Source organism: Meles meles, chromosome 3, assembly GCF_922984935.1.
Source record: "Meles meles chromosome 3, mMelMel3.1 paternal haplotype, whole genome shotgun sequence".
NCBI lineage: Eukaryota > Metazoa > Chordata > Mammalia > Carnivora > Mustelidae > Meles > Meles meles.
Genome location: NC_060068.1, coordinates 56,343,575 through 56,367,557, shown reverse-complemented (window position 1 = coordinate 56,367,557; position 23,983 = coordinate 56,343,575).

The following is a 23,983-nucleotide window of genomic DNA, read 5'->3' as shown; positions in this document are numbered from 1 at the left end:
ACCAAGGGTACCCAGCTACTTTGTGATAAAGAACAAGACCTTAGATCAGAGATGGGCAATTTTTTTGTATGCAGGACCATACAGTCAATATTTTAGGCTTTGTAGGTCATATAGTCTTTGTTGCATTTACTCAACAGATGAAAACTATAGAATCAATGCAGTCAAGTACAATATGTAAATGAATGAACTTGACTCTATTCCAGCAACACTTTCTTTACAAAAACTAGTGGCACATTGAATTTGGACCTTAGAATATAGTTTGCCAACCCCTGTTATACAACATAAGAGAGAGAGAGTCTACATCCTTTCTGTTGTACAAACAGTGGCATGTTTTGTGGAAGGAGGTAGACTAGGGTTATAGTAACTAAAAGACAAGAAGGGAAGAAAGTAAGACAAGAAAATGTGGCATGTGTGGTTCTATTTTGGCATCTTAGGTGGTCATCTGAAAATACACACAAATTATGTTGATTTTCAACATGAATTTCCAGAGAGTTTTCTTTTTCATAATAAAGTTTTATACGTAGAATCATACTCTAAGTCAATTATAAAAAGGGATTAGTCTTTTGTAATTCAGTACCTTGCATGCTGAAACTTTCTGAAACAAATAGAACCTCCTATAATTTTAAAAGAAAAGAAATGTTGTTCCAAACCATTTCAACGAGCAGAAATCCAGGCCAAAGAAAGAAAAGGTGGGGTGGGGTGGGGGAAGTGCGTCAAAGATAGGTAGATTGATTTCATAAGGAAAAACTAAGATAAATTCTTAATTCCAGAGGCTTTTACCCATCAACTTCTGCCAGTGTTATTCCTCTTCCTTCTGCATGTCAGTTGCTGATACTTGAATGGAATATGTAGAATTAAGTTATTCTAACTGAATAACTAACAGTCAGAATAATAGAATCAGGAGCAGTTTCATTGTGAAGATAGGAAATATGATGACAATACTTAGTTTTTTGTTTTTTGTTTTTTTTTTCCATAAACTGATTCTGGAAACTGGGTCATAGGCCTTGACCTACTAGAGATGTAAAGTGACAGAATAAGGTTAGCCAGTGAAGACCCATAGATGACGTTTTTATGCATACATTACTAATGAGAAAAAGAATAAAGTATAAGAAATAATCTTGGAGAATGTGAGGCACCTGAACTCCTCACTGAGAAGCGGTTGTTTCACAGCAAAGTTGTTGTGAGCACACAGATCCCACTTGCTAGACTGGTGTTGACATTTTATGTTATAGGTTGTGTCAAAGACAATCTACAGGAGAGGCTGTCTACCTGCAGAAGGTCATGGAGTTAAACTGTCCACCATGCTGACTTGGCACAGTGGCATTTATCACAGCACACAGGTTTCTTCTATGGCAACAGAACCTTCTCAGGCGTGAGAAGAAACCTGGCATTTTCTGCTACCTGCAGGCTTCTGTTTTTTGAAGCCAGGAAGGGCATCTGTAAAAGTTGGCTGCCTGCATGGCAGACCATGCAAAATGCCAAGGAGAGTGATTTATGTCCCATTTGCTGAGACTAAAGAGGAAATACAGTGAGATTTTAGTAACAAAAGGTCATGACAGTGAAACATTTTCATTATGCTCTTTTCAAAAAACCTAGGGTAAAAGTTACAGTTTCCACAATTTACAAATTTCTACTTCCTTGGCACTTTCATCTCTAAGACCTAAATTGTGATAGCTATTTAACTGTAATATCCTTTTTTTTCCTTTAAAATGTTAATTTCAGTACTTCTATTTGTTTCTCAAGGGTAAAAAGGTAGACTACATTTGTTTTCTTTAACCTGTCTCTATTTTGTTAAGTAAAATCTTGATTACATAAAGTGTTTTTTAATCAGGTGATTAGGACACAGTTAGGACATACAGCATGGATAATCATTGGACTTTAGAATTATAAAGTTTTAAAGTTGGAAAGAAATAAGATCATTCAGGAGTCAAATCCCTTCTTTTTTATATAAGCTTGAACTTGTGCCTTTAAGTTAGATTACTTGCTGAAATTTCCTATGAAGAAATAAAAAGCAAATAATAAAAATGATTGACTTTTCCCACATTTCTTCTAAATTTTCATAGCATATACTAACATAAAAGTTGGAAATACTTGGGTTAATGACTAGTGATCAGTCCATTTTTATCTAATTTGAGTTTGAGTTTCTTTACTTGTCCATGTTCTTAGGAATTATTTCTTGATACTTAATTCCCAATGTCACTATGCTAGGTCCCGTGAAAGACAGAGATAAAAAAGACACAGACTCTGTTCCTTTAAGAAAAGAACTTCTGAAGTTTTGGTAATTCTCACAGAAGTCACCAATTAAATGCAGTCATTTGAATAATTTATGTGTTTATCGTTATTCTATTTTTGAAATTTCTGAACACAAGAGAAAAGGATAAAAGGAGGTTCTGACATGTTGTATAATCTAATGGACAAGAGAACACATGTATAATCATAGACATGACTGCATTTTAATTCTTAAGTGGATGACCTTTATTGCTGGAAGAACAAAGCTAAAAAGGCAACAAAATGATACATACATTGACAGGTCATAATCATCCAAAGCCCAAGGTTTACATTAAGGTTCATACTTAGTGTTTTACATTCTCTAGATTTGGATAAATGAATACACAGGTATCCACCATGGTATCATAAAGAGTATTTTTCATTGCCTTAAAAATTCTCTGCTCTGCCTGTTCATTTTCACTCCTTAAACTCTATCAACCATTGCTCTTTTTACTGTCTCCATAGTTTTGCCTTTCCTAGAATGCCAAATAGTTGGATTTATATAATAATTAGTCTTTTCAGATGGGCTTCTTTCACTTAGTAATTTGCAGTTAAGCTTCCTCTATGTCTTTTCATGGGTTGACAGCTCATTCCTCTTAGCTGAACAATATTCCATTGTCTAGACTCTATCCACCTACTAAAAGACATCTTGGTTGCTTCCAGATTTTGGCAATTATGAGTAGAGCTGCTATAACTATCTATATGTAGGTTTTTATGCAGTTGTATGTTTTCAGTTCTTCTGGATAAATACCAGGATGCACACACAATTGCTTAATCATATGGAAAGAGAATGTTTAGTTTTGTCAGAAACCACAAACTGTCCTCCACTGTGACTGTGCCATTTGTATTTTGCCCCCAGAAATGAAATGAGAGTTCCTGTTGCTCCACATCCTTGGCAGCATTTAGTCTAGTCAGTGTTCTTGAATTTTGCCATTCTAATAGGTATATTGTGATACCTCAATGTTATACCTCAATGTTATTTTAATTTGCATTTTCCTGGTGACATATGATGTGGAGCATCTTTCCATATGCTTATTTGCCATCTGTATATCTTCTTTGGTGAGGTATCTGCTAAGGTCTTTGGCCGAATTTGTAATTGGATTGTTTGCTTTCTTTATGTTCCTATAGAGATTGCTGTATTTCCAAGAATTCTTTGATTCTTTTGTATTGTGAATTTCTTTTGTATTGTGAAAAGAATATATATATATTTTCCTTTGTGAAAACATATATATATGTGTGTGTGTGTGTGTGTGTATTTCAATATTTGTAGTATCTAAATAAATGCAGGGAGGACTTTTCTGTTACCAAATGTTCATCAAGGAACAAACATTAGGGTTTGTCAATCATGGCCATTTTAAATCAGAAACACTCCTATAACTATAGCATATAAAATAAATAATAATGGTGAACGTAAATTGACAATGTTTCCAACATCAAAATATGCTTTAGTTTTAAAATGGGAGATAAAGAAGACATGGGTTGTGGTAAAGTAAATGAGGAACAGAATGGAAAGAATAAAATTATGAGGTAGAAAAAGACCAGGAAGAACATAATGAGTCAAACACCTAGAAGATGTTTATTTGGGAAAATGATTCATAATGACACCTTGCTCTTCACTAAGCTGTGGGCTTAGTGCCATTACCTAACTTTGAAATGATAATTAGTTGAATATTCTATATTTATAGTTACTCGATGGTTCATCTTTAAGCCTTCAAAATTTATTCTGAAAAGGATGTTCTACTAAAAAAAAAAAAAAAAAAAGGAGTATGTTCTACTGTGCCTAGGCAGGAAGAAGTGTACAACATGAAAAGATTAGAGCAATATTGCTCTTAATGTAGCAAAACTGGTATTAAAGCAGTGCTTGAATCTTGTAATAGGGTTACCTTCTTCCTCAGTAAATACTATGTAAATACTTCCTAAGTAATCACTTCCTAAGATAATACAGTAAATACTTCATTAATACTGAGACAACATTGTTATTATTCAAAAAATGAAAACAACAGTTTATGTATAGCTTTCATGTAGTCACATTCTTCAAATGAAGCCTTATTGATTTCCATATAAAAGTATTGGTCAAGTTTGTTTGTTTTTTTCTTTTTTTTTGAAAATATTTCTTTCAATAGAAAACCATGTAATACCATGATAAATATTAAAGTCAAATTTCATTTTACTTTTTATATCCATGGCCACAACTTCTCACATATATGTATATATACTTAAATAGTGCATTAGATAATGCATGCTGTGCAAACAATTTTGAATATAAAAGATTTTTTTTTTTTTTTCTATTTGTTAACTTCATCTGTGGGAAGATTACAGTCCTTTCAGAACTCATTTACTATGGAACAGGTAGGACAATTAAAGTGAATTATTGTGCTGAATTATCAGTTCACCTTGATGGAAACATGGTTGCCTCTATCCTATTGGTTAGGTATCATTTTTTATCTTTTTTTTTTTTTTTTAAAGATTTTATTCATTTATTCGGCAGAGAGAGATCACAAGTAGGCAGAGAGGCAGGCAGAGAGAGAGAGAGGGAAGCAGGCTCCCTGCTGAGCAGAGAGCCTGATGTGGGGCTCGATCCCAGGACCCTGAGATCGTGACCTGAGCCGAAGGCAGCGGCTTAACCCACTGAGCCACCCAGGCGCCCCAGGTATCATTTTTTATCTTAATAATAACTACTTCCATGTAAAGTGTTTTTATTCTTATAGGATGATTTAACCTGAGCTTTTAGTATTCCTTAGTAGAATGAATTTAAACTTTGGCCCCAAACGAAAGTTTCAGGAAGTATTGTTTATATTTTTGAAATCAGATATGGAAGAGTACCAGGAAAGGAAATTTGTCATGTCCTTTTTAGCAATGCAGATAATTTCTATCAGAGACACCAAATACCTTTAAATTTTGGAATTGAACATGAGAAACAGCTTGACAGACATTGTAAACAAGTATACAATAATTTGAATGCCAGACTTAATCATTTACTAATTATGTAATCTTGAGCATGTTACCATTGCTCTCTGGGTGTCAGTTTTTTAGCCTGTCATGTGGGGACAACAAAGACTACTTGATGGAGTTCATTGTTGTTATTGTAAGATAATGTAGATAAATTACCTATAGCTCCTGATATAATTAATAAATGTAATGGTTTTCTCTGCACATGATTAAAATACAAAAGCTTCTTATAAGGCAAGATGAAGAGCCTAAAATAGTCTAATGGACCCAGTGCTGTTCCCATCTAATCTCTGGCCAAATAATTATTTTAATGATTAAGTTTATATAAATATAACCAATTTTAGCAGTTTTAATATAGTGAGCAATAAAAGAAGAAACAGTTGTCCCAGTCATTGCTTTTAATTGTTCTTTGTGTAATTTCTCTTTTGCATAGTTTCCTTGTTTCCATGTTCAGTTATAATAGAAAATATGGTTTAAAATGCTAAACTCAGTGTTAATTATATCTCGTCTTCTCCTCAGATTTGAACCTTGGCTCAAGGGGCCTGCATAGTGTGCCATAATCTACCTTCCCCTCCCTTTCCCATTCCAGAATCTTGTTATGAAAAGAAGTGTGGTGTTCAGTGAATGAGAATTTTCCTCTGCTATTAACATGTCGCTCCCCATGGACTCTAGATCAGCCATTCTTGAAGGGCAGCCACACTAAGAAAGCATTAGAGGAATTTATGGGCAGTTTTTATCAGCTATCTCATGATTGTTGGGCACCACTGGAAGTTGTTAGGAGGATAGTGGATATCTTGCCATGTATGAAATACTCCTTCACAATAAAAAATTATCTGGTTTGACTGTTGATAGGGGCTAATACCACTATGGGGCTAATTCCACTACAAATACATATCAACAGTACTTTAGCACAAATAATATTGAAAACTTTCGTAAGAAGGTGAATTAAAATCTCAGTAATTTGGGGGTGGCTGGGTTGTGCAGTAAGTTAAGCGTATGACTCTTGGTTTCAGCTTAGGCTGTGATCTTCAAGTTGTGAGATTAAGCTCCACGTCAGCTCCATACTCAGCTCAGAATCTGCTTAAGATTTTCTCTCTCTTCCCCCACCTCAAATAAGTGAAATATATCTTTAAAATACTAATAATTTAGGGAAAAGTTATTATAGAAAGGGAAATTTAAGTATTAGAAAAATATTCTTTATTTTATTGATTAATTATTCATATTGTGCATTCTGCCTCCTCAGTGTATAATTTATATACTGAGATATTGGTACTGAGTCAATGTCACCTTTGTGTAATATTTTTTCTTAGTATTAGGGGAACATGATAAGTATGACATAGTGTCCGTTGAAGTTTTTTTTTTTTTTTTTGTAATAGTCATAGAGTAAACTATGACCTGTAAAGTAGCTTTAAAAATCTGGAAACTATAGTGCTAAGATGTAAACATGATTTGCTACCCATTTTCAGATCTTAATAAAATTCTTCCATTTCCCAAAATTAACCCAGGGCACCTGGGTGACTCAATTGGTTAAGGGCCAACTCATGGTTTCAGTTCAGATCATCATCTCAGGGTCCTGGGATCAAGTCCTGTGTTAAGCTACATGCTCAGCAAAGACTCTGCTGGAAATTCTCTCTCTCTCCTTATCCCTTTGTCTGCCCCCCAACCCCGCCCCACCCATGCTCTCTCTCTCAAATAAATAAAAATTTAAAATAAATAAATAATTCTATGTTGAATATTTAATTTTCTCAATACATTTTTAAATTAAGTAGAATTTAATTTCACAGTGAAATAGGAAATAAATTATTACAAACTATTTTTAACAAGATTTAGCATTGGGCATCATTTTCCTAATTCTTCCAGTGTTGAAGGTTTAAGGGTAAAAATAATAATAATTATTACAAACTATTTTTAACAAGATTTAACATTGGGCATCATTTTCCTAATTCTTCCAGTGTTGAAGGTTTAAGGGTAAAAATAATAATAATAATAATATCCATCATGGCTGCAGGCATTTTTTTGTGCATTGTTTCTTTTTCAAAAGCTATCACTATTTGGTTGTCACACATTTCTGTTTCTGTTCTGAGAGAAAAAGAGAAAAAGAAAAAAAACTAAACTAAAAATAAATTAAAAATTTAGTGTCTTAAAACAATACTTTCATTTTGTCTATAATTCTTTTGACTAGGAATTTAAACAGACCACACAAGGATGGCTCTTATTTTATCCATGATATTCAGGCCTAAAGTAGACTAGTTCAAATGATTAGCGATTGCTAAGATGACTCAGTCAGTGCCTTGTATCTGGAACCTTGGCTCTGGTCTTTGCTGAATACCCTTCCTGCTCTCTGTGACATCTACTAGGGTTGGGAAGTTCATGATGACTTCTTTATTCATTTGTCTGACACTTCAACTAGTATGACTCAAACTGCTGTGGCAAGGAATCTCTGTCTATTTTATGTCCTCTCTGATGTGTCTTAGTCTTTCTTACAGCATGGCTGACCCATGATAGTTCATCTTCCTATGTGGGGGTCTGACATCCCCCAGAGTAATTCTCAAGAGACCAAAGTAGGACTTACAGGCAAATTATTCACTGTCATTTCTGCTACACTCTGTTGGTTACAGAGGATTAGCCTAGATTCAATGAGGAGAGGAACTACACAGGACATGAGAATCAGGAGATATGGTTTCTTGAGACTGGAGAAGAAAGATGTGTGTGAGGGGAGCACATCTTTGAAATTAGCTACCTTATCACACATAATGCCCTCTCTGTTCTGGCTTGTGGGGTGAATGAGTGTATTCTTTGGAGTGTCTTGCTTGACCTCTTTTCTATTCAGAAATTCCACTAGTAATCATCTTCTACCAACAGTATGCTCCTTAACATTTTGCTTTTTTGTAAAATTCCATTATCTGGCAGGCAGCCTCTCAGTAGGGATGTATGTGAAATGGCCCATAGCTATTCTCTGAGGTGCCCAGTTAACCAGTGGGAAGCTCAAGCATCCTTTCCATACTAAATTGTGAAGTGTGTCAGTTTAAGAGCTCTTCTTTCTTTTATTCTGTCTCTCCCTCTCTCTGATATATCTTCTCTCTTCATTTTTGTCAAAATTTTTCCCCTCTCTACCCAGAACCCACCCCAGCTAGACCCAAAGGCAGAACAAACATTCTATTTAAGCCAACATTAATCCCTAGGAATGATTTTCAGAGAGCAATCCTTATTTGACTTCCAAGAAAGTAAAGCACCCTTCTACTTTCCCCATTGAGAAGCAAGTATTTTTCATTCATAAGAATATTCTGCCTACCAACAGACTGGAAATAATCTTTCACTTTTCTCTCTTCATCCTTCTGCTTTCAGTATTTTAGCCAATTGTTATGAGTAGGAGGAGATTGCTTATTTATTTTGATTATGATAGGGCCAGTTCTTTGCCTCTTAGGAAGGCCTGAATGAGACTATATGGCTCCAGTTATAGGTATCTTTCTTTAGAATGCAGAAAATCAGTGCCCTTGGTTTTCTTTTACCTATCTGCTTTAGTAGCAATTCCAGAAAAAAAATTCTAATCAATATCATCCTATATAAACACTGTGACATTTTGTCTATACCTTTCCTGATTTATGAAAATATTCTGATTGACTGGAGTTTTCATTCTTGGAAAAAGATGTAACAGATTTCTTCCAACTCTGCTATCACATGGACAGAAAGGATGGTACAAATCAATTTGAAAGCAATAATAATAACAAGCACATTTCTAATTAGATAAAAATGACATGCTGATAGCCAAATTGCTAGGAGGTAGAGACTTACTACTTAGATCTGTAGCAAAAGTTTTCTCCTTAATGAACGAGTTGCTTAAGTAATTTGAACATAAAAAGTAAAAATATTATAAAGGAAAAAGAAAAGCAAAATGATTCTTTTCATTTTACTTTCTTTAGATAAATATAATATCTTCTTATTTAACTTGTCAGTTTATTTAATGTGCAAATCTTGTGTTAAAACAGTCATATTATATGAAAGAATTTTTCAAGGACTATCTTCTGTTCTACTGGGATACAGGTTTCCATTTTTAACAGGGAAGCTTCAGTTAAAACTAGCAGGAAACACTGTGTAGAAAATAAAGACACTCTACTCAGTGCACCCAAATTCAGTTTATAGCTGACAGACCACAATGCATCACTCGTGTCAGAAGGCATCAATTTTAGGATGGGTCAATTTGAAATGAAGTGTTAAACTCTGGCTTAAGTAAAATGGCAAATATTATCTAACAGATGGCAAAGATATTAGTCATTCCTATCACATCTATTTATGTGATAAGTGGAAACAAAGAATTTCTGATTATAAATGAATAAGATGATATATTCGTTATAACTCTTTTGTTTCCAAGTGACAGAAAACCAATGCATTATTGTTTAAGATTAAGACTGTCTGTGAGATAGGGAAAATGCAAAATAACGATTGCCCAATAAGAAAGAAATTATTTATCTTTCACAGAAACATAAGCAGTTGAAGTCGGTATGGTGGCTCCACAGATATGGAAAGCCAGACTCCTTTCAATGTTTTGCACCATTAAGTTCAATGCACAGCCTCTACCTTGTGATATAGGTAGCCATTTGAAGGCTTACCCTTTACATCCACAATGTATCCAGCAAAAGGGAGAAAGAAGTAGTGATAGGGTCATATCTAGCTTCAAGGAAACTTGGGAAATTTATCCTTTAATGAGAGTTCTACATACCTGTTCTACTACTAAGAAAGGAAGGGAGAAGGGCTATTGGGAGGTTAACCAGAAGTGTCTGCCACTCCCAACTTAAACTAGTTTAAGTAACAATGGAAACATTAAAATGTGGGATAGTTTATAAGAACCAAGACAACTTAGGGGAGGCAAACATTCCAAAGCATTCAGACTGGCCCCTGCTGTGTATATGCTTCATATTTTCTTCTCAGTCTTTCCAGTTTAAGTTATATCAGATGTCACTGCTGACAATGCTGAGGGTGATGACTTTCCAGTTTGTCTCCAGAATATCTGATTCTTTTTCTTACTTCCAGTTTCAAAATTCCCTGACGGTGCTTTTATCAGTTCAGTTTAGATCAGCCACCGATTTTTGGGCGCCTGGGTGGCTCAGTGGGTTAAGCCGCTGCCTTCAGCTCAGGTCATGATCTCGGGGTCCTGGGATCGAGTCCCGCATCGGACTCTCTGCTCAGCAGGGAGCCTGCTTCCCTCTCTCTCTCTCTCTGGCTGCCTCTCTATCTACTTGTGATCTCTCTCTGTCAAATAAATAAATAAAATCTTAAAAAAAAAAAAAGAAAAAAAAAAAGATCAGCCACCGATTTTTGAACCAATCAGCTATCACCAGTGGAGCAAAGTATTTAAAATAGCATTCTTTTATTAACTATTAGTGGGAGGGGGACCAGTTTCCAGAACAAAGAGGAAATTGGATAAAACAAATGAGCAATGAATTCTGGACATATGTAATTTACTTACATATGCAATAATAATGATATCCATTTAAAAAAATCTCATAGTAGGGAAGCTCTCAGAACTATTCTATTTGCTTCCCAATAGAAAGATCTGTTATTTCCCTTCTAATTCATAAATCACAGTGGGATTTGATTTTCCAATTTCAGTCCTGGTCATTATTATTTTAATTGATCGCCTATTTTGGGATGTCTTGCATTAGATTATGAAACACCTAATCTTCATTATGATGTGAAAAAAATATTGAATCTATGGATATAAACTAACTTGATAGTTCACAAATCCTGATTAATGAAAGTTTCTTTTGTCAAAGTGGACTTTTTTGGCATGGCTTACTCTCTTGAAACAGTAGATAGAGAGTGATTCTACAGATAGCCTGAGCATGTTCTGTAACATCAAACCTAACCACAAGTCTTCTGGAATTTCTGTTTCTTATATTCTATTGACCTTATGTAGCCAAGAGTTATGCTCCTTAAATATTTGGGTCAGAAGTTAATCAGCCTCACATAGTAGGCTATTTTCTTAAGACTTTAACCATGTCAAATTGTAGTTTATTAAAGCTACTAGTTTGTGGCTTCATTCTGAAGTTCATGCAAAGCAGAAAAAGAGTATCTTTTTTTTTTTTTTTCTAAAAAGAGATTTTGATTTTTCTTATATATGTGTGCTGTCTAGTATGTGGTAAAAATCCCAGTAATCAGAATGGAATAAGGACCCTGATAAGCAGTAAAAATATCAGGAATTTATCTCTTTTGCTCACTGTGGTCTACCTTTCATTATTCCACCCTACCCAGAAGAAGACATTATGTTCTGTAGCTGCAAATAGATGGGGCAAGCGGGCTTCAAAAATACTTCTAAGTCACTGAAGCATACAACTACAATCATTTGGACATAGAAGTACATCATATACTACTTAGGTTGATGATATATAGATGATTTTTTTTTTAACCACCTACAGTATACCAGCATTCCTACAAGAAATTTACCAATGTTGCCACATTAACGTGGTAGGAGATGGTACGCACTATTGTTTGTGGAAGAGGAAGTTGATGAATTGGTTTACGTATCATGCCCAAAGTCACAACTAGATATAAATGGCATATAAATAGCTTAAAATGTTATGCTCTAAATTATGTTCTTTTTATCAACTAACAATGCCTCTCATCTGTGTAAATTTATTAACATTATTTTAATTTCTGTCTAAAGTGACCATATGATTGGAACTTTTTTTTGTTTTTTTTTTTTTGGCTTTTTTAAAAAATTTTTTTTATTTAATTTTTTTTTTTTTCAGCATAACAGTATTCATTGTTTTTGCACAACACCCAGTGCTCCATGCAATACGTGCCCTCCCTATTACCTACCACCTGGTTCCCCCAACCTCCCACCCCCGACCCTTCAAACCCTCAAGTTGTTTTTCAGAGTCCATAGTCTCTTATGGTTTGCCTCCCCTTCCAATTTTTTTTTTTTTTTTATAAACATATAATGTATTTTTATCCCCAGGGGTACAGGTCTGTGAATCGCCAGGTTTACACCCTTCACAGCACTCACGATAGCACATACCCTCCCCAATGTCCATAACCCCCTCCCCCTCTCCCAACCCCACCTTCCCCCAGCATATGACCACCTGAATTCTGTATCAGTTTCACAATGCACTTATTTAATAGTTTATTTTCTTAGGTCAGTTTTCCAGCAAATGTTTAAGTGATGTTTGTATTCAAGATCTACCCAAGGTACTGATGAACAAAACAAGAGTCACTTTTAGAATCTTCTCCTCACAGAGTTTATGTGAGGTAAATAAAAAATTAATATCATGTTACTTGAACATATACTTTATTAGGTACTAGAAAAACGGGAGCATGACAGACAAAATTCTTGACCTCATGGGGTTTGTAATCTATGAGATTATATTGAGTATTTAACAGACATCTGGGACCAAATGAATTTTAACAACTGACTTCATCATTAGAGGAAAACAGTAGGCCTGAGTCAGGAAGAGATTTCCGTTTAGAGTAGGGTGAGCAGCCGTGGAGACTGTTGGATGACAAGTTTAGAGAGACAGGTAGGGACAGATCCTATAGCCTTGTTGAGAGAGAGAGTTTGGTTATTATTCTGAGTGACATGGGAGGCACTGAAAGTTTTTGAGCGGAAAAGGATCAGATTCTGATTTATATCCTTAAAAGATCACTTTGCGGAGCTGAATGAATGTGCTGTAGGAAGATAAGAATGGAACAGGAGATCCAATGAGCAGACTTTTGTAATGCTGTGTGTTTAGTGCTGTATGGCAGTTTATCGGGTGGAATCACGAAGAAATTTAATAAAAACCAGCTAATTGTGGGTTAAAAAAATACTAGAAACAAACTATAAAAATGAAACCATAGAAATGTGAGGATCCATAAATCTCACTAACTTAAATATATAAATCAGCTTTTGTTTTTTCCTTGCTCCTTCCTTCCTTCCCTCCCTCCCTTCCTTCCTTCCATTCTTCTTTTTCTTCTTGCTCTCTTGCTTTCTTTTTTCTTTCCAATAAAAAGTTAGGAGTACTTTGCAGTCTGCATAGACTCAGGGTCCATTTATTATAATTGACGAATAACACAATTCTTTTTAAATGTAAAACAAGTAAGCTATGTAATCACCTTCAAACAATTAAATATAAATCGATCTTTTACCGGAGAGAACCAGCTTGAGAAATACTAATCTTTGTAGTAACATTAGTCAACTTTGCTAATAAAAATATTATATAACCAATATAAGAATTTTCTTCAAAGGCAAAATATATAGAGTTTCATAAAATAACCAAATTAAGATTTCCCTCTGAAATGACTTAACTTTTCAAGAATTTAACTAAGGGACTTACACAAAATATGGTGCCTAATGCAGAGAATTCGTGCCCTTTCCTTTGCTTGCACTTCACTATTTAATCTCAAAGAGGCCAGGGCTCTTAATTAAAGACAAAGATGGATATGCCTTGGTGCAAAGTTGTTTTTATTTCTGAATGAGCACACTTGTGAAACTGATTTCCTCAATAGCAGGGCCAGGTGGAGAGATGGAGGTCACCTCTGTGTAGCAGCATGCTCCTCCCAGGTCCATAGGAAGCCGGCAATGCTGTCTTCCTCAGTGACCAGATGGGCCAAGTCCTGCAGAATAGTCCACAGCCATTATTCTGTGCATCAGGCTGTGCAATTGATTTCAAGGAAACAGACAAGAGGGAAAGGGTTGTCAGGCTTGACTGCCTCCTGTCAATGCAGGAGCCCTGGAACAGTGTAATTCAGAAATTTTTTGTCAATTTGGGTAAGCTAGGGTGGAATCCTGACAGGGCGATTCTTATTTGTCATGCAGTTTGAAGGTGCAGTGGGAATCTGCAGCTTGTGCCTGGGCAGTGACTGGCCTGGCTAAAACCGTACGTCATGATACATGGCTCAATTTCACAGCAAGCCCCATGGAGGATATTGTTTCATGGGCAGGAAAGAATAAAGAAGGAGGAAATGAAGGGCACAGTTTTTCAAAGCCTATCTAAGATATTCCATTTCTCTCAATGCCTGCGTTGCCTTTATATGGTAGACTTATTTTCTTGTCATTTTCTAAATTTCAATTATCTGCAGAATATAAAATTCCCTCTCTGCTTGTAATCAAATCAGTACTGTGGGAGAAACTAATGTCTCAGGAACAGGGAAATATACTCTGAGTGTTGCCACAGTTATGTTTTGACTTGGATTGGGCAAATCAGGTTACAATAATTGTGACATGTATGGATGGATTTAAAATTATGCATCAGGCTATGCTAAATTGTGTGAAAAGTGTTTGAATGAAAACATTAATTACATAGGTAAACATCAAAGATACTAGACAAGTCATAATTTTGTTTTGTTTAATACTAGAGATATCAGAGCTGCTTGACTACAAATTCCCTAGCGCCCTTTTGTTTTGCTTTATTTCATCTGTTGTACAAGTTCATGAACATTTAGGTTTTTGCTGTATGGTTTACAAATAATGATAATGTCAACATGGCTTTTCCACAAGTTCTTCCTAAAATTTTAAAATGGGAAATGAGGGGCCCATTAGAAGAAAAGGTTAACATTCTCTTCAATAAATGCTGAAAGCTCAGGTGCCTGTGGGATAGAAGTAAATTCCAGGAATAAAAGATAATCCAGTCACAAGTCACAGAAGCAATAGGAGAATTAAGTGAGGTTTTTGAAATGAAATGGATTTTCTATTTGGAATATCAGAAAAACAAATTGAAATGAAATGAAACCAAACCAAAACCAAAAAGTGCAGTGAACTTTTTGTGGTTTTAGTTTAAGATATCGTTTTTAAATAGTTCTGTATAATGTTGTTATGGAAAGATAAAAAGAAATTTAAAGACATAATCCTTGTCTTTAAAGAGCTTATATTTCTAGAGGAAGAATTTATTTAACAAATACTTTAGATACCTCTTGCTACAGGGAGACAATGTGTTACCCTGGCACTTTATTGGTATTTCTAAAAATTATTTTTAACCTAAGACATTAATAAAGATGTTTATCTGTGATAGTTGGTGGTGTATCATAAAAAGCTGAATTTTCTCTTTGGTTTAAAATATATATGTCCATCATGTTTTGGGAAGATTTTATTTATTTATTTATTTATCAGAGAGAGGGAAAGAGTGAACAAGCACAAGCAGGCAGAGGCAGAAGCAGGCTCCCCACTGAGCAAGAAGCCCAATGCAGAACTGGATCCCAGGATCCTGGGATCATGACCTGAGCCGAAGGAAGATGCTTAATGACTGAGCCACCCAGGTGTCCCTATGACCACCATTTTATTTCGTTACTCTATTTACTGTTGTTTTCCATAAATGTTTGCAAAATAATCATGAATGATTCATAATTTGTAATATTTTAAAGTGTAACTATTTACAACTCTTATTTTATAATTCATAAGTAACTTAGGCCCAAGAGAACCTTGATTTGGGATTCACTAACAGGATAAAATCCATTTAAAAAAGAAGTTTGAATTTCTACTATAACAAATAAAATCTTAATAAAGTGATATTATTAGGGGCACCTGGGTGGGTCAGTCAGTTAAGTGGTTGCCCCAGGCTCAGGTCATGATCCCAGGGTCCTGAGATCTAGTCCTGCATTGGGCTCCCTGCTCAGCAGGGAGATTGCTTCCCCCTCTCCCTCTGCCTGCTGCTCCCCCAGCTTCTGTGCTCTTTCTCTCTCTGTGTGTCAAATAAATAAATAAAATCTTTTAAGAATAAAAATAAAAAATAAACTCTTATTACTAAGTAACACAAGCTTATCATACTTGCTTATTTGCAGGTAAGCTGATAAGATTTGCATATTCTTTTCTTGCTATTATGTTAAATTTGGTATTTATGAAAGTAGGGTATGAATGTTTTCTGAGATATTCATATGGCTTTATTTAGGGTCTAAATTGGTAATCTATATTGTTGTAATAAATTTGCTAATATTTTAGTAAAGACTTTTGCATCTGTATTCATTAAATATATTGACCTGTAGCTGACTTTTATTTTTCTTTTTCTTTCTTTCTTTCTTTCTTTTTTTTTTTTTGTAATGTCTGTGTCTAATGATGTTAATGCAGGCCTCATAAAATAAGTTAGAAAATTGTTCCTAATTTATTTTCTGGGAGATTTTTGTGTGTTTGGTATTATTTATACTTTCATTTTGATAGCCTCCAACAGAAAAGCCATCTGGACTCAAAGTGTCCTTTGTGTGAATATTCTAAATTGCAGACAAAATTTTTATAAGAAAGATAGGGCAATTCAGCTTTTCTATTTCTTCTTATGACAATTTTGACAATTTATTTTCCAAGAAAGTTGTGTAAGTAGTTGTATTTATTATCTAAGTAGTTGTATTTATTATCACCAAACTGTTCATAGTACTATCCTTTCATAGTATAATATCTGAAGGATTTGTAGTGGTTGTTTCTCTTAAATTTTCAAAAGTTACTTTTTTTTTTAACTCAATCTTGCTAGAGTATTATAAATTTTGTTTCTTTTTGCTAGGGACTGGCCTTTGGTTTCATTTTTCTTTTCTTTGTTGTTTTTCTCTTTTCTATTTTGTTAAGTTGTGCTATTTAGACTTATTATTTCTTTCTTTCTATTTGCTTTGGGTTTTATTTGATCATCTTATTCTAGAGTCTCATGAGGAAAGCTCTGGCCATTGATTTTTAGATCTTCTTTTCAAACATGGACAATTAAAGCTGTAATTTATCCTCTAAACACTATTTTAAATGTATCATACAAATATACTATCTTGTGATGTCTTTTGAATTTCATGCCAAATGTTTCCTAGATCTCCTATAATTTTCCTTCCAAAATTTATTACTTATTTTGAAGAATGTTGGTTAATTTCTGAATATTTGTGAATGATCCAGATATGTTTTTGTGATTTCTAATTTGTATTCATTTTAATGAGGGAACATGCTATATTATTTCAAATGTTTTAAATGTGTTATCAGACCCACATTGACTCAAACCTTGTTGACTGTTGCTTATGTATTTGAATGGAATGTGATTCTGCTGTTGTTATATATGGTGTTCTTCAAATATCAAGTAGATCAAGTTGTTGATGGTGTAGACTAAGTCTTTTATATACATACTCATTATTGGTCAACTTCTTCTGATGAGGAACAATAACTATTATCCAACAATAATAGTGGATTTATTAATTTCTCCTTTGATTTCTCTCAGTTTTATCATCATACATCTTATAGCTCTATTGGTATATATACATTTGGTATTTTTATATTTTTTAATAAATTTGTCTTTTTATCATTAATAGCAAATAAATTATAAATCTGTATCATGATAATATTCCTCAACCTCTATTTTATGTGGTATTATGGTAATTTAGATTTCTTATAATTAGAGTGTATACAGAATTTTTCCCATATTAAAAATCTAACCTTTCCATTTTTAATCTTCAAATACATTTTTATAGACACCGTATAGTGGGCTTTTTTTAACGTTTAAAAATTATCAGAGGGGCGCCTGGGTGGCTCAGTCAGTTAAGTATCTGCCTTCAGCTCAGGTTATGCCAGGGTTCTGGGATTGAGCCGCCCTGTGGAGCTCCCTGTTCAGTGGGGAGTCTGTCCCTCTCCCTCTACCCCTTCCTCCTTCCCATGCATTCTATCTAATAAATAAATAAATAAAATATTGTTAAAAAATTATCAGAAAAATATCCTTTGTTTCCCTTCTCTTGGGAATCACAATCCTGTAGTCCCCAGTGTCCAATGTTATTTTATACATTGTGTCTATTTATTTGTTTATTTTTATTATGAGAGGACAAGTTCTGTACTAGTTACTTCAGAATGGTAGATTTGAATTCTTATGCTTTATTCTCTAAATAAATTTTTGAAATACAAGATATATGTTTCTTTTTAGCAGTTATGAAATTATAATAGCTATATAATAATATTCAGAAGAATTTACTTTGGTCTCAGGAAACTTAAAACTTCGATCTGTATGCATTTTTTTGTTTTAAGGAATTATGATACAGTCACCAATAAATAATTTTCAAGTTAAAATATGTGTTAAAAAAGTATTAGGAAAACTATTTTGTGGGATGAGTGGACAGAAATATGAATTCATGGATTAAAGAAGGATTGATATAATTATTAAGGAGAAATATATTTTTAAAGTGTGAGAGTGGATTTAAAATTACTAGACATATAGATTATAGCAGGTATACTTTACAGTGTTAAATCATTTTATTTGGTAAGACAACATGCTGGAAATTGTATAATTTTTATGTAGATTTATGATAACTTTTAAAAATACTTTAAATGTGATACAATTCCACTATTTTGATCATTTATTAAGGGTACTTGAACAGAAGAAATTTGAAGATCACTGTACATCACAAATTTTTTGACAATTAGCAACCTTGGTGAGGAATATTTCATGTAAAAGTGAGATGTAATCAAAGGCACAAAAAAAGGTGTCTCATATGTTCAGGGAACAGTGAGAAGCCCCAATATCTAGGAATGAAAGACTATTTGGAGGGCAACAGGGATAAAAACGTATATAGAACACACACATACACACATATCACACAAACAGAGCCACTTATAAAGGATTTTAGATGTTAATATGTAACAAAGTGGATGCTCTCGTAGGTCTTTGAGCAACAATATGACAGATAAGGTATTACCTGGATGATGTCTAATCTAGTGCAGTATGCATAAATGAATGGTGATGGAAGGAGGGGTAGGTATGAGGCTATTGCAGTTGTATAAGCATAAGGCACAAAGGATGTGGGTGTACAGCTAAGAGAATGAAGTTGCTGTTTTGAACTTAAAAATAGTAATTATGTAAAAATAGCATTACATGGGGGCACCTGGGTGGCTTAGTGGGTTAAAGCCTCTGCCTTCGGCTCGGGTCATGATCCCAAGGTCCTGGGATCGAGCCCCACATCAGGCTCTCTGCTCAGCAGGGAGCCTGCTTCCTCCTCTCTCTCTCTCTCTGCCTTTCCTCTCTGCCTACTTGTGATCTCTATCTGTCAAATGAATAAATAAAATCTTAAAAGAAAAATAACATTACGTGTTTAAGGCCAAGATTTTGGATTTTTCCTTAGAATATATTTTTATGAGAATGCCTGGATGGCTCAGTCAGTTATGCATCTGTCTTCAGCTCAATTCATGATCCCAGGGTCTTGGGATCAAGTCCCACACTGGGTTCCTTGCTCAGCGGGGAGCTGGCTTCTACTTCTGCCTGCTTCTCCTTCTGCTTCCCACTCTCCCTGCTTGTGCTCCCCTTCTCTCTCTCTCTGACAAATAAATAAATAAAATCTAAAAAAAAAAAAAAAGAATATATTTTTATGAATGAAAATATATAATAGGATTCTCTAACCAAATATTTTTTTTTTAATATTTTGAGTACAGCAAATTGATTTTACTGAATGGCTGTCACTAAAATTACATTTAACTGTATATTTCTTTTCCCTTCATATATTAAGTATGAAAGTATTTTGTTAGCTTAACCTAAGTCACAGTAGTTTTTCTCCACTTGCCTTGGTTTATCTGGCTCTTGTAAAGCTCAAGCTAAGCAAAGACAGGTTTGGTAGGCCCACAAGCTCTCAATGTTCCTGATTATTCACTCAGGCTTCCTTTTGCCCTGATGTTTCAGTATTGTCAATAGTAGAGATGTCATTAAAATAAAATTTCTCTGTGTGGTACTTAAATGCTTCAACTAAAATTAATCGAGACAAAATCTTAACTCATGTGATGATCATACCAGCATTTATCCTCTATGACAATTGTTAAAGTTCTCTCAACCCCAAATTTAATGGTTTAAAATGGTAACAGTATATTATTTATGACAATTCTTTGGGTTGAGTAATTAGTTCTGTTTTCCCACTTAATTTCTGCTGGTGCTCAGGCATGACTAGATGGTCTCACTCCCATAGCTGTTGGTTGATTCTGATTATTGTCTAAGAGCTCAATTGGTGTTGACAGCAAAAAGCTTCAGTTCTCCTCCATCCGTGCACTTCTGTGGAGCTGCTTGGGCTTCCTCACAATCTGATGCTCTTCGGGTAACTGAACTTCTTATAGTAGCTGGCTTTCAAACCTTTAAAATCAGACCCTTCTATACCTTCTTAACTTTTAGGCCTGGAATGGAAGAATGTCAGTGTTGTTGTCTTCTATTGGTAAACTCATATCATAGGAGCAGCCCAAAGTCTAGAAGGGTCTACACAGTGTGTGAAAAATAGAATATAGTTCAATGGTGACAACAGAAGGTTCAGTCTCATACAATAATGTTCTATCAAAAGTGGCTCAACTGTTTTTTTTTTTTCTTTTAATGAGTTTTCTGGCTTTATTTTGCAATCCTGAAGGATTATACTTCCTTTGCCATTAAAACGGTAACTATAAGTTGACTAAGCCTAATATCCTAGAAATATCTAGCTACAAAGTTTTTTCCAAGAAATTTCTGTTTTCTGAAATATCACAAATATAACAGATTCTGAATAATAAAGAAATTAATGTTCTTTACATGGCTCATGTACATTTAAATCCTTTAAAACTAATATTGATGCCATTTTCCATTAAATATTGCATTTTCATAATTTTCTTAAAAACTGCTAAAGGTCGGGGTGCCTAGGTAGCTCAGTGGGTTAAAGCGTCTGTCTTTGGCTCAGGTCATGATCCCAGGGTTCTGGGATCGAGCCCTGTATTGGGCTCTCTGCTCAGCAGGGAGCGTGCATCCCCCTCTCTCTGTCTCTGCCTGCCTCTCTGCCTGCTTGTGATCTCTGTCTGTCAAATAAATAAATAAAATCTTTAAAAACAAAAAAAAAACTACTAAAGGTATGTGTCTATTTGTGTCTGTTTATACGTGTGTGTGTGTGTGTGTATATATATATATATATAAAACTATGATATCACTGAATTATATAAGTAAAAGTGAAAATCTAAGATTGTTAAAAATAAACATTCAATTTCCTTCAATTCATGGAAAAAATGCTATAAGTAATTCCTTATAAAGGAGGGCAGGTGGATTATACTCTTTTTTAAGGGCTCAGAGAATTATTATTTTGATTTTGTTTTTATATTTTATATTTATTTTACCTCTTTGTGAAAAGAAATACAATTAATATGGATAATAAGTTGAAACTTAAAATACTCTAAATTTTTGTAGCTCGAATGATTATACTTTTCTGTTCATTATCTCTACTCTCAAAAAAGCAAATAAACTGTCTTCGCCAAACAACAAAGGCTACAGAGTGCGGAAATGGCACTCAGTCTTTTATTTTTATATTCAATATAACCATATCCAAGGGACCTGTATTTTTGTATCTGCTTAATATCACATGTACGATTAGTGAATACAAATGCTGCTGACAAATAGTTTACAAAGTTAAGTATATCTTGAGAGTTTTTCTTTGTTTGATTGAGGGTTTTTCAGTTTACTAAGACAAAAATTGCTTCCAGCACTTGAAATGCGATCACATTGTTTAGATACGGATCCTCAAGTGTCCTGAATCACAGATATGTATCTTAAATGTCAGTAGGGACTGTCTGTGTTAATCCATCCTTTTTTAGACAAACATGCCCTTGGCAGATCTACTCAGGATTCAATGATGCTGTTTAATTGACAATTTAAAATTTGCAACATGCAATGCCTCTACTCCTAATCCCCAAACCATATTTATGTCTCTTGTAAGTCATAAGCAGGCCAAGGACACTGAGGTCTTTAAGTTTCAAGAGCCTGTGGGATCTGGAATGTATATCAGCCTGTACATATATAACCTGCTGAGAAATAGCAGTGGTGCAAAAAAATATGGTTCTATTTCTTGATCAGTATAAGTTAAATAGTTCTTTATTTCCTCCCTTTCATTATGTATTTCTAGCTCAATGCTGTGAAACCCACTGACAGTAAATCCCTGGAAACTAGGGTGTGAGAGAAAAATTTGTTTACTTGTAGGGAAATTGCAATTACCTCCTACAGTTTTTTGGGATACAATTTGCAGACCACTTGTATTGAGTGTATTTTTTTTACCAAGGACAATTTTTTTTTTATTCTTTTGTGATGGAATTTAACAATTTTTCTTAATATGCTGGGGGGGAGGTGTTTGAATGGAGAGGTTGTTGTTATGTTAGTAAATAAAAATGCATATGTATAATAACCATTAATGGTATCTTAGGTTGATAAGATCTAACAGGATAAAATGAGAGAAGAGGCAATTCATGAAGATAGGGCAGAAAATGACTTACCAGATAATTAAAATAAGCAAAAGACATGGTTATGGTCCCAATTTTCATACATAAACATTATGAAAATTTAGTATTTTTGATGATTTCAGAATGCTTTTATGGTAAGTAACATTGGAATAAAAGGTTTAATTTTTTGTTGTTTTATTTCTCTGTAAGAATTATGTAAAAAGAGATAGGAGTTTCTACTTATATTGTATGGCACATTTTTTTTTTTCCTGTCAGAGTCTTAGAAATGAACATTTCAAGCAGATAATAATAGGAAAATTGCTATTTTAAGGATGCCTGCACTATCTTAAAAATTAGACAAAAATAAGAAAGTAGTAAGAATTTAAGCAACTGAGTGTTTAAAGTCATTTCTGATGTAATTTGTAACCATTATGATTTGTATATAATGCAGTGTTGCAGAAGTAGAAAATACTATAGTATAATAGATAAGGAAATGAATATATGATAAGAGTCATGGATCCTAATCTGAGAACTTTAAGAAATTTTAAGAACTATATTAAGAATATTGAAATATTTTAACTAAAACAACTCCAATGATCTCTCTTTTTTAATCTGAAGAATGGAGATAGAATAGGGATGGAGACCTGCCTTAACAGCTTTGAAAGTTTTTGTGAAGAGCAAGTAAAATGTTTGATTAGAAAAAAAATGTTTGTTAAATAGAGTGACAGTCCATTTCTGGCACAATAGAATAATAGGTACTCAATGTGATCTTTTACAATTTAATAAAATACTGTAAAAGTAGACAAAATATATGTGACAACTTTTTTTTAAGCATTGGACAAAAGGCGACATAGGACTTTAATCCTCTTTGGAAGGGAAACATGTTAGATGAGCCCAGAGTTCACCTTTCCTGACTGTGGCACAGGAAAGTGAAGCCTGAAAGAGAATGGAGCTAGGAGACACAGAGAGGATTTCTGGGACAGAATAGCTGAACTTCATTGGCAAGGTACTGAAGAGAAAGACGTTCCTAGGAGGAGTTAGATTAAGCAGAATTTTTGAAGGGCTCAGTCTTGAGTCCTGATTGATTTGTAGGGTGTACATTCAGAGGGTGAGACTCTGCAAGGTTGAGAAGAAAATAGCTGCTGCTGGATAATAAATGATCAAGAGGCTCCTGGGTGACTCAGTTGGTTAAGCATCTACTTTCTGCTCAGCCCATGATCCCAGAGTACTGGGATCGAGCCCCACATCACTCAGCAGGATGTCTGCCTGCCCTTTCCCATCCCCCATGCACTCTGTCTCTCTCTCAAATATAAATAAATAAAATCTTTTTAAAAAATGAATCAAGATTCCTAAAGTATAATACTACTGAAAGACACTGGAATTTTAGTCCACCTGGAATAAAGAGACCTTCTGAACAATGGGACATTTAGTTTAGATCACATCTTCAATATAGACCACATGCCCTAGAATAATGGCCATATAGTAGAACCTAAGTAAAAGCTGTAGCATACTTTCCCTAAAAGTTGTTATCGTCGTCGTTGTCATCATCATCATCATCAAGATTAACATATCATCATCATCATCATCATCATCGTCATCATCATCATCATCATCAAGACTAACATTACAGAAAATCTACCAGTAACTCAAATGCCTGCC